Genomic DNA, 15,531 nt, shown 5'->3' on the forward strand with positions numbered 1-15,531 from the left:
GGAGTGGGTTGCTGGTGGTAATATAGTTGTAACAAAATCCTTTAAACTTCAAACTTTACTGCAAATGCTTGGTAGTTCCATATTTCTACCAAGCTTTGTGGCTAATATGTAATATTTTTTTTTTTTTTGCTTTCCCAAATAAAGGATTTCTTTTTAACAAGCAGATGGTTTGGTTAAAGACATCAATTGTGGTGTGGGAGGGTTAGCAAGTGATGAAACGTAGTTGCAAGGAGCCTGTTAATAAGTAAGGGACTATGTGTGAGGGGAAAGAGACATCACAAGGCATTCTGATGCGCAGGGAGTAGCTGCCACCATACAGATGTATGACGTACAATGCTTTTTTCATGGGGACTCTACATGAGGGTAAAAGTAATCTGTGTAATTCTGCTTGTGTAGGCACCATAATTGGTAATTGACTGTTCTTACTTTTTCTTTTTGGAATAATTATTTCTGGTGACATAAAAGTGGGCCAACAATGAAACAAAGCGGTGGAAAACATGCTGAGCTGCATGGCAGAAAAAGCAGGTGATTATACTTTTTTACAGATCTCTGGGTAGACCTTGCATAGAGTATAGTGTATAATTCTGGATACTCCATCTCTAGTTCTGGAGAGAGTTTGTGGAAGGGCTACTAAAATGTTCAATTGTGTGTACAGGGATTCCAACAGACAAAGGTAGACCTCATAGCTTCATACCTCAGTAAAAGTAAAATAGGATAGAGCATCGAGTTCGTACTCAATGTACAACCTTGTACAATGTATGCACAATGACTAATGATGCTGCTTGTTGGACTTGGCATTCGGATTCATACTTATTGCAAATGTACTGAATTTTGGGTCCACATTCACTCACACTCTCTTACACTCTTATTCTCGTTCACTCTCTATCTCACACTCTCTAAATGGAGGATTGAGGAGGTGATGTCACCACAAACGCCACCATATTGCCCTCAGTTCAGAATATAGAGAATAGTTCACCCTCAGAAGATAGAGAATAGAAGATGAAGATACAGAAGATGTGGAGGAAGATTCAGAAGTGGAAGTGAAAGTGGTTGGCAGAAGCAGTAGTGGTCCGCAGTAAAAGGTAGGGAAACATTTAGAGAGTGAGAGAGAGTGAACGAGAATGAGGGTGTGAGAGAGTGAATGAGAGAGAGAGATAGAGAGACTGAGTGTGAATGTGGGCACCAGGGAACAAAATACTTTCTTGAATCCAAAAATGACCCCTAATTTTCTGCCAAAACGAATTGGCAGAGAACGAAATTCATTGCTCAAACATGAATGGGCCATTTGCACATGTTTACTGCTCAGGGCCGGCCCGACAATGGAGCCGAGTGGGGCAACCGCTCCAGGCGGCACTTTTGAAGGGGCGGCACTTCTTTAAAGCCGAGAAGAGAGAGAGAGGGCGCCAAGTTGTCAGTACCCGCTTTGCGCCCCTCTCTCCTCTGCGAGCCCTCTAGCTCGGTCTCGGTCCCGGCTTGTAATGTTGAGCACCGGAAGATGACGTCATTTCTGGCGCTCAGCATTACAAGCCGGCACCGAGACCAAGCAAGGAGACTCACCGCAGGACTGCGGAAAGATAAGTACGGGGGGGGGAGCAGGGAGAGGAAGTGTAGAAAATGGGGGGGCGGCAGGGAGAGGAAGGGTAGATAATGGGGGGGGCGGCAGGGTTGAGGAAGGGTAGATAATGGGGGGGGCGGCATTTTAAACTTCGCCCCAGGCCGGCCATGTTACTGCTTGTATCCATAGTGCATATTTGTCCTGGCGAGCATGTATAACATGTATGTAACATCTTGATGCTAGATAGATATGTGTTTAATGCGATTTGGAATTGGAAAGCAGCCGTGGAAAAATGTGTAGACCAGCCCCTAATATTTTATTGCGTGGTCGAGCTTATGTGCCCACACGCCACGCCATTTAGTGAAACATTTAGTGTTTTAGAGAACTTTTTATAGTATGTGTCTACTCTATCATTATTCATCATCATTAATTTAATGTATTAATAAAACAAATTTACTTCTTTTCAAAATAATGTAACATATTTAAAAAAAACTTTGAAAACTGTAATTTTTTAATACAATTTTTTTTGAAACTTTTTAAATATTGTTTAGGAGGATAGCTAAAATGACGCCAAGGATTGGTTGGGAGAACAAAGGGTCTTGAGGACTGTGGAATTTGGCAGGGGCTGCAGGGAGATCTCTAAGTGTGGGCAAGGCACCACATATCCATAATAAAAAGGGATGAAGCTAAGCGTTAAGCGTACAGGTAAAATATACACTTTCTTCTCTAGGATGTTATTGCACAAGATATTTTTCAGGTTTCACTGCAATAATTTATTATAACTTTACTATATGTATGCAACAAACAGGATAGAAAATTCTAAATGGCACCAAGAAAAATAAAATGTAGTTATATACTGTCAGCAGATCTCCTGGTACCATACAATAAGTTATCCAGAAATGACGTGTTTGAACAAACCAAGGCAGGTTGTGCAGAGGACCCTGATGACAAACACATTTTAAGAATACAACACAAAGTCCCTGTTTTTACAACTCAAGTTGTCAAATGCCATTCAGTTATAAATAGGTTTATATAGTTGTGTACTTAGGTTTCCCTGTTGAAAATGTGCAGTAAGTATTTTGCTTGTCACTGTCTGATTATATTTATAGATCAACGGAACCAATGAATTTTAGTGTTACACCTTGAAAGTTTCTTCCCTGAAAATTTTAAATATGTGTCTTTTAGAAGAAAATATAATAAATGTATTTTCTCTTGAGCAGTTCCAGACGGCAAGCCTGAAATACGTGCTGGTTGGGTAATAACTGGGACAAATTGATATTTCATTTCTTCTTCGGTGTAATCAGTTTGCTTCATCTCAATTGCAAGAAAAGTACTCCATACCATTCCTTTGCAAATTTAGGCTACCAATAAAATTACAAATAGCTGTGCTATGTTGATCCCATAATTATATAAAAGCTTTCTCTGTCTGAACCTATGTGAGGCGTCTATATATTTGCTATTTTCTTATCTCTGTGTGTTTGTAACAATCTTACTATTAGAGATGACGTTGCCCAAAAAATATCTGTTCTTTCTGAAAAAAAACAGGCTTTTCTTGCACTGAATCTAACATTTCCATGTCAGATGTTTCAATTTAATTATAGTTTTTACTCTTTTTTTTGTCTGATTGGAACAATATATTACAAACATGCATAGGATCTCCAATAAACAAACTGCAAAGGTAACGCTTTGCTATAGAGCGTACACAGAAATGGCTTGACTTGAAGAAGGTATCTGCCTGGAGTCAAAAAGATTTAATGGTGGTAAACCTTCTCGTTACCTGATTCAAAAATTACAATTTAAAAAAGAATTATGTGGGTAACATGAAAAAATATTGTAAACTTTCATTATAAAGTTGCTCCACTTAAACCGAAGCATTGGAAAAGCATAGTGATTTGAGGTCAATTTGGCTCCTCTGGAGGAAGCATGCCGACCCAGAACACCAGACCCAGAACTCTTGAGCACTCACCTGTATTGATCAACTCAGCAGCCAGTTCTTCAGGGTGGTTTGACTGTAAAACATGTCAGCAACTCAACAAGAGATCATAATGTCCATCTTGACATAAGATCAACTTCTTTGTGAATAAAATAAATTCTGTAGAATTTTTACATAGTTGGCAGCTACCGATTGGTTCCTGTAATGCGACCAACAACTCAAACCTTACTGTACTGATGTGCCAATATGACATAGATATTTGAGATGGTTTTTTTGTGCGGAATCCAGTGTACTGCACTGCATGCAAATTGGGGTTTCCATTGTTTATTTATAATAGTTAAAACTTTTGTTTCATTTATTCTCCTCTGGCTGCCTCTACTGAAATCATGACACATTAGTATGTAAAATTCTTGCACATGCCCAGTAGCACTCCCATTGAAGTCAATGAAGCAGCAGTCAATTGCATGAATATTAGCAAAACATCAGTGTTCTCATAGCATGCATGTGATGTACAAACTTGGGTACTTCCTAGGGTAGGCTATTTTGCTCTTCTAGGGGAGTGGCTTAGTTGGTGGGGATAGCCATGGATAATGCATAATGGTGAGACCTGTCCCAGATGACACTTAGTGGGTGGGGAGTGAATATGGCCAAATGCTGCTGGCCTATCCAGAAAAAATACAAAACTTAACAGGAGACCCAGTGACACAAAGCATCACCAGAAGTGTGTGTGTATTTCTATGTGTGTTTATGTTACTGTTTGCGTGTCTGGGTATGTTAGTGTGTGTGTCTGGGAATGTCATTGTATGTGTGTGTCTGGTTGTTTCATTGTGATTCTCTGGGACTGGATGTGTGTGTTAGTGTGAGCGTCTAGATCTGTGTGTCTTAGTGTTTGAGTGAGGTTTTATTGCTTTTCTCAAAATGTTATTCACATGCAACCCTGTGCTGACTGTGGAGGGGGAGGCTAGGCCCTGACTCTGGCTTGCTCCTCGCTTGTTTCATTGTACCAAGTGTGTTTGATAAAACAGACTTGAGACTTTGCCATATCTATCCTGTCAATGAATTGATTAAATATTAATGGGTGTAAGAAATATAATAATGGATTCGCAATAACAAGCACCTAGTACAATACTAGAAGCTCACCTAGCTAATGTAATACAAGAGGAAGGTGATATCAAATGGCCCTGCCACCACGTAGATGTAAAAATGTAGAGGCCGCCTTTCTCCGTTAAAACAGTTAGCAATCTATAGCTTAATTAATTGATTCTGAAGGGTACGATAGTTCCTAACAGTACAATCTTCTTTGCCACCCTACTATACAGATTTTATAACAACTGGTTAACTGGCAAGATTTCATTATACATAGAATAATACTCATGCCATCAGACAGTGTGATATTATCACTAAAGAGGAGACTTTCATATGAAACCCTCAATCACAATGACAGTAAAAACATCTCAAGGACAAACATAAGAAAATGACTCAAAAAATGCTAAAAAGAATATAAGTATATATTAATCAAAACTTGGTAAACATGGTTACCGTGCATTTTAAAAATATGGATGGCACAGTATTATTATATGATTCATGGTGCTATTAACCTCTCAGATATGTCATGATAATATTATTGTTTAAGGCAAATGCAGCTCACAGGTATAATGCAGCCAGAACGGTCACCATGTGTTAAGAGCACTGCTTAGAGTCACCTTGGTTAATATTCTTAACAAAATATTCTACTTCAAACAAGTGAGTCAATTAGATGTTCAAATGTGAACGCAACCTCAGTTATGATAAAAGCAGTAATAATACTGGCAATTTAATTTTAAGCTTCTGGCAGCTTGTTTAACCCATTACCGAATGACAGAATGCCTGGAAGAAATCAGCACAAGAAGCCTACTTGGTGAAGCAGATTCAAGCAGAAAATTAGTAAAACTATGTTCTTGTAGTAAGTCAACTTGGCTGCCATTTGCTTTAAGAAAATACTTCAGGGTATGTAATGTAATGTTTTACATGACCAAGTACAGACTAGTACAGTACTCTTTATATTGACCCTGCACATATTTATTCAATGTTATAACATCCCCTATAGGATTCCATTTTTCTAGCATATATATATATATATATATATATATATATATATAGTTTTCTCTTCATAACTAAGATCTTTCAAACCCCTTATTAATTTTGCAGCTCTCCTTTGCACCTTTTGTAGTGTCATAATGTCCTTTTTGAGGGCCGGTGCCCAGAATTACACTGCATATTCAAGGTGAGCTCTTACCATTGACTTTCAAAAAAGGCAAGATTATATCCTCTTCCTGTTTAACCCATACCCCATATTATCATACCTGGGAGCTTCTGGGCTCCGGTTACTTGGAGTCTTTCCTTGCGGGACGCAGGATGCAGCAAGGACGTTCCCGCTGACATCAATGGGCTGAGCTCTTGACATCGGGGGCTTTTCCGCTGATGTGGGGGGGGGACACCCCAAGGAGAAATAGGCGGGGAGTGGGGCCTGTCAATTTGGGTGTTGACCCAGAGAACTGGTAGGTCAAACCCGGAGAGTTCCCAGGTATGTATCTTATACATCCCAATTTCTTATTGGCCTTTGCAGCTGCTGACAGGCGTTGCATACTGTAGCTTAGTCTGTTGCCTTCCAAAGAAGATACAATTTAAAGAATATGTTGCATTATTACTATTTTTCCCATAATGCATAACTTTACATTTGTCTGTGCTTAGCTTTGCTTGCCTTCCCAGTCCCCAACTCTGTCTAAATCCTCCTGCAGAGAAGCAACATTAGGGTTAGACTGTATAGCCCTATCTAAGTTTGTGTCATCAGCAAATACTGAGGACATGCTTCTCAATGGAATATGGGAGATCATTATTATACTTACTAAAAAGAAGAGGACCCAGGACAGACCCCTGGGGTACTCCACTTTGGTCCAGGTTAAGAATTTTCCATTTACAACCACTTTTTTGCAGTCCAATTTCCAATCCAATTTTATACATTGGCCCATAAGCCTATTTCTGACAATTTGTACAGTAACCTTGTGTGTAACCATATCAAATGCTTTAGCAAAGTCCAAAAAGAACGCATCTACTGCCTCTCCTATATTTTTACTGATTTCTTCATAGAATGGTATTATGTTGGTTTGACCTGTCTTTCACAAAACCATGTTGACTTTTTCTAACTATATTCTGATTCAAGATGTATTCTTAAGTGTATGCTTTAAGCAACCCTTCAAATAACTTCCCCACTACAGATGTAAAGCTCACTAGCTTGTAGTTACCTAGGTTAGATTTTGTACTTTTTTTGTTAAAGGTGCCATTTTATGCCAATCTCTTCACACTATACCTCAACTGAAAGAATCTCTAAAGATCAAAAATAGTGACCTGGCATGAATTAGGCTTAGCTCCTTAGGTACCCTCAGATATATAACATACAGCTCTAGAGCCTTGTCTAACTTAACAGTGTTTAATTGCATAATCACTTTTTCCTGTGTCAGCCAATCCCATGTTTGTGGCAACAATTCCATAAAATCAGTCAGCAGGGGCTCAGTCATTGTTTCTACCTGGGTGTAAACCAGTGGCATCGTTGTGATGCCAGAGAAAGAGATAAGGGAGGGAAGGGGTAGAAAGAGATAAGGGAGGGAGAAGGGGTAGAAAGTGATAAGGGAGGGAGAAGGGGTAGAAAGTGATAAGGGAGGGAGAGGGGTAGAAAGTGATAAGGGAGGGATGAATGTGGGAGAGCATGAGTTAATATGTGGATGAATTGTCTGAATGAGGGAGAGCATGAGTTAATATGTGGATGAATTGTCTGAATGAGGGAGAACATGAGTTATTGTGTGGATGAATTGTCTGAATGAGGGAGAGCATGAGTTAATATGTGGATGAATTGTCTGAATGAGGGAGAGTGTGAGTTATTATGTGGATGAATTGTCTGAATGAGGGAGAGCATGAGTTAATATGTGGATGCGTTGTCTGAATGAGGGAGAGCATGAGTTAATATGTGGATGAATTGTCTGAATGAGGGAGAGCATGAGTTAATATGTGGTTGAATTGTCTGAATGAGGGAGAGCATGAGTTAATATGTGGATGAATTGTCTGAATGAGGGAGAGCATGAGTTATTGTGTGGATGAATTGTCTGAATGTGGGAGAGAATAAGTTAATATGTGGATGAATTGTCTGAATGAGGGAGAACATGAGTTATTGTGTGGATGAATTGTCTGAATGAGGGAGCGCATGAGTTAATATGTGGATGAGTTGTCTGAATGAGGGAGAGCATGAGTTAATATGTGGATGAATTGTCTGAATGAGGGAGAGCGTGAGTTAATATGTGGATGAATTGTCTGAATGAGGGAGAGCATGAGTTAATATGTGGATGCGTTGTCTGAATGAGGGAGAGCATGAGTTAATATGTGGATGAATTGTCTGAATGAGGGAGAGCGTGAGTTAATATGTGGATGAATTGTCTGAATGAGGCAGAGCATGAGTTAATATGTGGATGCGTTGTCTGAATGTGGGAGAGCATGAGTTAATATGTGGATGCGTTGTCTGAATGAGGGAGAGCATGCGTTAATATGTGGATGAATTGTCTGAATGAGGGAGAGCATGAGTTAATATGTGGTTGAATTGTCTGAATGAGGGAGAGCATGAGTTAATATGTGGATGAATTGTCTGAATGAGGGAGAGCATGAGTTAATGTGTGGATGAATTGTCTGAATGAGGGAAAGCATGAGGTAATGTGTGGATGAATTGTCTGAAGGAGGGAGAGCATGAGTTAATATGTGGATGAATTGTCTGAATGAAGGAGGCCATGAGTTAATATGTGGATGAATTGTCTGAATGAGGGAGAGCATGACTTAATGTGTGGATGAATTGTCTGAATGAGGGAGAGCCTGAGTTAATGAGTATGTGTGTATCATAGATGTATAATTGTGGAAGGGCAAAGATGGCACTAGCAGGATGTTTGAGCCTTGGGGACAAAGATGGCACAGGCCAGGCTGTTTGGGGACAAAGTTGACTTGTGCTGGACTGTTTGGGGACAAAGATGGCAAATCTTATGTGTGTTATCTGGGTGCTGGCCAGGTTCTATGTGGGCAGTGAGGACACCAGGGCTAACTTTGGGGTGTGCAACCTGTGATCTATGCCTGTAATTTAGGGGGTTTTAAATATACCTTTAATGCCGTGTTTTTATGTGAATTCCATTTGTTCTATACCAGCAAAGCTGGGTTTGTGTGTTCTTCTGTAGATCCAAATCTGCTATGCTATGTTTCCATACATTTTTTATGTATACCTGCAAATACAGGGTTTGTATGTCTTGTTCAGTTGATTAATACCTGCAATGCTGTTTCCATGTAGTTTTTTGATCTATACCTGCAATGCTACGTTTCATATGTTATTATTGTATACCTGCAAATACAGGATTTGTATGTCTGATTCTGTTTATTTGATACATACCTTCGGTGCTGAGATCACAAGTGAATTTGAATTGATCTATACATGCAAAGCTGGGTTTGTGTGTTAATGTGTTGATCTATACCTGCTATCGGCAGCAGGGTCTAATATGTATATATATATATATATTTATATATATATCGGCAGGAGGGACTAATATTAATATATATCGGCAACTGGGGCTAATATTAATATATGTGGGCAGCAGGGGCTAATATAGATATATATATATATAACATCAGCAGGATCCAATATTTATATTTATCGGCAGCTGTGTTTAATATTAACGAAACTGCCAGTTCAGCTGTAATTTTGAAATCATGTTTCAATCATAGTCTTTTCTTCAAAGAGATAAGTACTCATTATGTAGTTAAAAATCACATAAATCAATAGTAAAGGGAGGGGCTTGCTGGAGGCATTAATACAAATAGTGGTGGCTTGGGGCGTTCATACAAGGGTGTGGGGGCTCCACATTAATCTATACTAAAAGGGTGCTGGCTGGGGCATCAATACACAAGGGGCAAAAACACTAAGGCGGTATAAAGGACAATGCAGTGTGAAAAATCCATCCTGATGTAGATGTCTGTGACGTAGATTGTGTCTACTGCTGTTTGTGTGAGCAGAACCTGTCCTGGGGTGTGTGTGTATAGGTGTTGGTGTGGCAGAGCCTGTCCTGGGGTGTGTGTTTGGGTGTCGGTGTGGCAGAGCCTGTCCTGGGGTGTGTGTTTGGGTGTCGGTGTGGCAGAGCCTGTCCTGGTGTGTGTGCCTGGGTGTCGGTGTGACAGAGCCTGTGTTGGTGTGTGTGTGTTTGGTCATCTGTTTCCTGGCACTTAACTTACAATAGTAATTATTTAATTTATACTTATCCAGAGATAAAATGCCCTCATGAAGTTGTAGTGACTTCAGGGGACAAACCGTTCAAGGCCCTGAAATCATTTAGTGGTATTGTGTTATTCACTCTATAATATTTATTTCAAGGATTAGTCGTACAAAATTGTGGCTTCAGGCTTCCCATGTTGAATGATCAAGTATTATGTTAGTCCAATAACAAAAGTATCATTCCACAGCACATTACTTTTGGCAATATATATAGATATATGTTTTTTTCAGTGGTATGATTTAATGGTGGAAATTATTAATGCCCCCCCAGTTTGACTGTGGTATCTTGTGTGCCCCCTATATATTGTTTCTAGAGTCGCCACTGGTGTAAACAAAATGAAAAAATGATTTAAAATATCTGCTTTCTCTCTGTCCCCACAACCAGATTTATCATTTCAAATAGAAAAGAATCAACATTTCCTTTTTTTTCCATTTAGATACTTAACAAATTGTGGGATTAGGTTTACTCCATAGCAACCAGTTTCTAATTTTCCAATTTAGCCATTTTAATCGTATTTTTACTGGCTTTGTTGGCATTTTTGTAAATGATGCTGCCGATCTCTCGCTTTTATAATGTTTGAATGCCATTTTTTGCTTGTTTTTTTTTTTTATTTACTCTCTCATGTAACCGGTAATTTGCATATTTTGCATTGCTGTTACCAGGGCCGGACCAAGACTTAATGCCGCCTGGGGCGAAGTTTTAAACTTCTCCGACACCATTATCTACCACCACCCCCCCTTTGTACTTACCTTTAAACGGTGCTGCGGCGAGTCTCCCTGCTCTGCCACGGTGCCGGCTTGCAATGCTGAACGCCGGAAATTGACGTCACTTCCCGGCGCTCAGCATTACAAGCCGGCACCGAGATCGAGCTAGAGGGCTCGCAGAGGAGAGAGAGGGGTGTCGAGCGGGTAAGCGAAAACCATTCCGCGCCCCTCTCTCTCCTCCGCTTCAAAAAAAAAAATAAACGCTTGGGGCGGCAAAGTGCCGCCCCTTCAAAAGTGCCGCCTGGGGCAATTGCCCCACTCGGCTCCATTGTAGGGCCGGCCCTGGCTGTTACCAAAAGTATAACTTGTTATGTATAATTTTGTAAAGGTATTCCACTTTCTAAAATTAAGTGTCTTGGTGGAGTAGTTACCAGTTTGCTTTTTTAAATTAATCTCAAGTGACACCTGTTATTGTCACTATTTCCCAAGTGTTCTCTTGTTTGAGATGACCTCCTCATTTGCTAGTTATTACTAGAGTTGTGCATTTGTGCAAAGACAAAGAAGTACAACACGAAGAATCTTCGTTTCTTCGTATTCGTCTTGATAAATATCTCCTACAAAAAACAAAAACTGTCTGCGCTTCTTACCCTAATAAAGTTGGCAACAAATATATAAACATAATATAAATGAGAGGTTTTGGTTATATGAATTGGCCAAAGCATAATTAAGCTCACCCGCCACGTCAAGGCACACTCTCAATAGGGTGAGAACCTACTCTCACCTCCTACATAGTGGGCACACAAAGCAGTTTATACTGCTACCAAAACCTTATTAATGTGTTGGGGGAGGTGCAATTAAACCTCCTCCCTATTAATCCCTGGACAGCAAGCTGCAACCAGACTGATGAGGAGCCAACAACCTCAAATATGTGCAAACAGGGAAAAGAAAAAATGTCGGTGCGCTAAGCTAGTCACAGGCTCAAATAATACAAATGTGTAATACGAGGCCTACCAAACAGGTGTAAGCATGCTGCAAGAAACAGTGTATTGGCTGTACAATGTATACAAAAAAAAGCGCAGACAGTTTTAGTTTTTTGTATACATTGTACAGCCAATACACTGTTTCTTGCTGCATGCTTACACCTGTTTGGTAGGCCTCGTATTACACATTTGTATTATTTATGCCTGTGACTAGCTTAGCGCACCGACATTTTTTCTTTTCCCTGTTTGCACATATTTGAGGTTGTTGGCTCCTCATCAGTCTGGTTGCAGCTTGCTGTCCAGGGGTTAATAGGGAGGAGGTTTAATTGCACCTCCCCCAACACATTAATAAGGTTTTGGTAGCAGTATAAACTGCTTTGTGTGCCCACTATGTAGGAGGTGAGAGTAGGTTCTCACCCTATTGAGAGTGTGCCTTGACGTGGCGGGTGAGCTTAATTATGCTTTGGCCAATTCATATAACCAAAACCTCTCATTTATATTATGTTTATATATTTGTTGCCAACTTTATTAGGGTAAGAAGCGCAGACAGTTTTTGTTTTTTGTATACATTGTACAGCCAATACACTGTTTCTTGCTGCATGCTTACACCTGTTTGGTAGGCCTCGTATTACACATTTGTATTATTTGAGCCTGTGACTAGCTTAGCGCACCGACGTTTTTTCTTTTCCCTGTTTGCATAAATATCTCCTAGCTGATCCCCCTGGTACCTTACCCCCATATAAGTTTCTGCCTCTAGCCTGCCATAAGTCTTCATAGTGTAGCTGGGATTAACATGAATCTATAGGATCGCACCAGGAGTTTAAGGTCCCTAAGAGCAACTCTATTGGTTGCCAGGAGGGGGCTCGTCTGGCATTAACCAATGAAGAGCGGCCGTCCTGAGTTAAAGGTCCGTAAGAGCGACTCTTAGAGTCGCTCTTACAGACCTTTAAAATCCTAGCGCCAGAGCTGCTGCTAACTGTTCCTGTATTAACCCCTGCTAAAAAAACCCAGCAGAAAACAAAGAGAAAAACAAATACAAGGAACGTATATGAATATTTGCCCCAAATGAACATGGGACCGGGTGAATATTCGTGGAATACAAAGCTGTTTACCCCCAAAGATGAACAGGAAGACTAGACATGCCCTGGCGCCCAAGTCTAGTTATTTCCAGATCCAGACTGGCATCATTCATTTTATGCAGATGCATTTGTACCATATCCCATCTATTTACTGATTTGAAGAAAAATCCTGTAGATTCAGACAGTGGGTAGCTTTCCCTGTCGTTAGCCATGCCCTAATCCAGTCCTTTCCCTCCAATTCTAAATTAGTTTAGTACTCCACTTTTTCCAAGTCTGTGGGATATCTGATCTTGACAATGCATTCGAAAATTGGCAATTTAGTTTAATTATAAAATAGTTGTTCTAGTTGATCTACAATGTCACATTTGCTTTGCTTAATTATTATGTTTGTCAGAAACATTTGTATGGAGGGAATTTAAAGTTCTTCTGTTAGTTGGCTAAAGGATTTTATCCAAGATCTTTAGCATCCCTTTTTTCTCCATATGGATAACCCAATATCTTATTCATATCTATTCGTATATAGATTTCTAAAGTTTCAATAGGGGCTGTTTCAATTATATAATTTGTTTTCAATTTATTTCTTTTGAAAAAAGCCCAGATGCTTTAAAATTGTAGCACTTCATTCTTCATTTTTTTTTATAATCCAACCAAAAGAAATCGGAGAATGCTGATTGTTTCATCAAATTTAAGAGGAATGTGTCTGCCTGGGTTGTATTAGGGACAAAATAATGGAATAAACACACAGGCTTTTTAGTATTCTATATTGCCTGTTGTAAATCATTTATTATCACACTGATTCTGAATTCTAATTGCTAGAGGTTCTGAGGTTAACATAGAAAGAAGAGAAGGGGAAAGTGGACAACCTTGTCTTGTGCCATTTTTTATATAATAAACCATTCTTATTCAATGTCTCCTCTATTTCTTTATAACATCTATACCCTAAATATCTGATTATAAGTTTTAACCTTTTATTCATCAGTTGGGATGGTTCATTACTTAGTGATCTCCCCAAGAGTATTAGCAGATATTTACAGTATGGTGGAGTGCTTGCCTTTGTGCAATAGCCAGAGCTGGATTGATGTGCTTAAAATATGATGAGAGGAAAGGTTGTATTTGTTTCACTATTTTCTCTACTGCAATTTTCTGCTTGCAATTTGACCATTTTGCTCTAATACACCTGACTGAAAGCCACACCCTATCCCAAATCTCTATCTCAAAATATAGTCACTGTATGACTAGCTTTTATTAAGTTCAAATTTATATTTTAAGTTTATGCTCAAAAGCAGGTGGGTTGTGTTTCTATAGGGATGTGGTGGTTGGGATACTGGCACCACTTTTTCTCCCACATAAGAAAGTTGAGCTTTCAGCATGTCACTTCATTCTGGATAATTGGAGATTGGAAATTGGCAAATGTTGTGCCCATTCACAGAAAGGCAGTAGGGAGGAGTCAATCAACTACAGACCTGTGAGTCTTGCATCAGTAGTGGGAAAATTAAAGGCGACTATGTTACGGGATAGGATTGTTGAGCATCTAAAGTCACATGGGTTTCAATTCAGAAATAACATAGGTTTGCTTCAGGAAGGTCATGACAAACTAATCTTTTAATTTTTTTAAGGGTGACAGTAGTCATTGCACATCTAGATTTCAGTAAGAAGTATATTTAGAGCAAGGTCTTGTTACCAGTGAGGTATTTCAGGGATTCTATTCCATTGAATATTTTCATTAGCGAGGACACTAAGACTTCCAACAGGGATGATGTGGCTGGAGGGGTAAGTCAAATGGCAAATGTTTTAGGTAAACTGGAAAAATGGTCAGAGCTGTGGCAAATGACATTTAATGTGGATATGTCCAAGATAATGTACCTAGGGAATCGACATGATAAAGGAAGAGAGTTTATTTTAAAAAAATACTACCTCAAGAGGACATAATCTTAAGCTAGAGGGGCAAAACATCAGGAAATATTACTTTACTGAAAGGGTAGTGAATGTATCGAATAGCTTTCCAGCAGAAGAGGTAGTTATTAATACAGTGAAGGCGCTTAAGCAAGCATGAGATGGGCATAAGGCTAAGCTTAATATGTACGATAAGGCCGGGGACTAAGGAAAGAGGTTGGGCAGATTATATGCGCTGAATGGTTCTTATGTACAGTCATTTTCTATGTTTCTATATGTCTAATATTTAACCTCAGCACAACCCTGTAAATATGTTGTAGGTTCTTGCTCAGCATTGGAATGTCACAGATCTATTTGGTGATTTAGATTTAGCAATAACAGATAACTCCTCGACTTTTCTACCTTAATTTAATTTAGTGTATCTGCAATTTACAGATCCTAAGTACATATTCTATTTATTATCATGTTATTATTTATGAATTATAATATTTATAAAATGACATTCATAAGGCTGATGTAAAAGAAATGAGCATAACTAATATTATTATGCTATGTGGAACTAAAACTATACCTCTAACCCTCATGCCCAGAGCTACCTTCCTACCCTCCTGGTGTTCCTGACTTTACCCACTATTCCCCAGCAATTGTTTAAGAACCAGTTTAAATATCAAAATTCTGATGAAGACAGTTTTGGGTTGGGGGTAGACTAAACATCCATAGATCACATAACATCTTCTTTTAACCACTGATTTATGTTACATTTTGTTTTACAAGAATGAAAATTCACATCATAAAGTTTTATTCAATTTACAAATTATCACTCTAGGCTAATTGTAAAATGGGGCAATCAAATGACTAACTAATTGGTTTATGATCAAGCTTACTGAATAAATAATGTGGTTTTTTTCCCCAATGCTGTAAATATAAATAATTATAAGACACTGCTCAGTTGTTATCCCACTACACTGCTTGCTGAATACCATGTAAATAAGGTGAGAGATACTGTTAATTAAACAGTTTAATGTAATAATTACTCTTTAACTTCCATTGACTTCATT

The sequence above is a fragment of the Spea bombifrons genome, chromosome 3, assembly GCF_027358695.1.
Source record: "Spea bombifrons isolate aSpeBom1 chromosome 3, aSpeBom1.2.pri, whole genome shotgun sequence".
NCBI lineage: Eukaryota > Metazoa > Chordata > Amphibia > Anura > Pelobatidae > Spea > Spea bombifrons.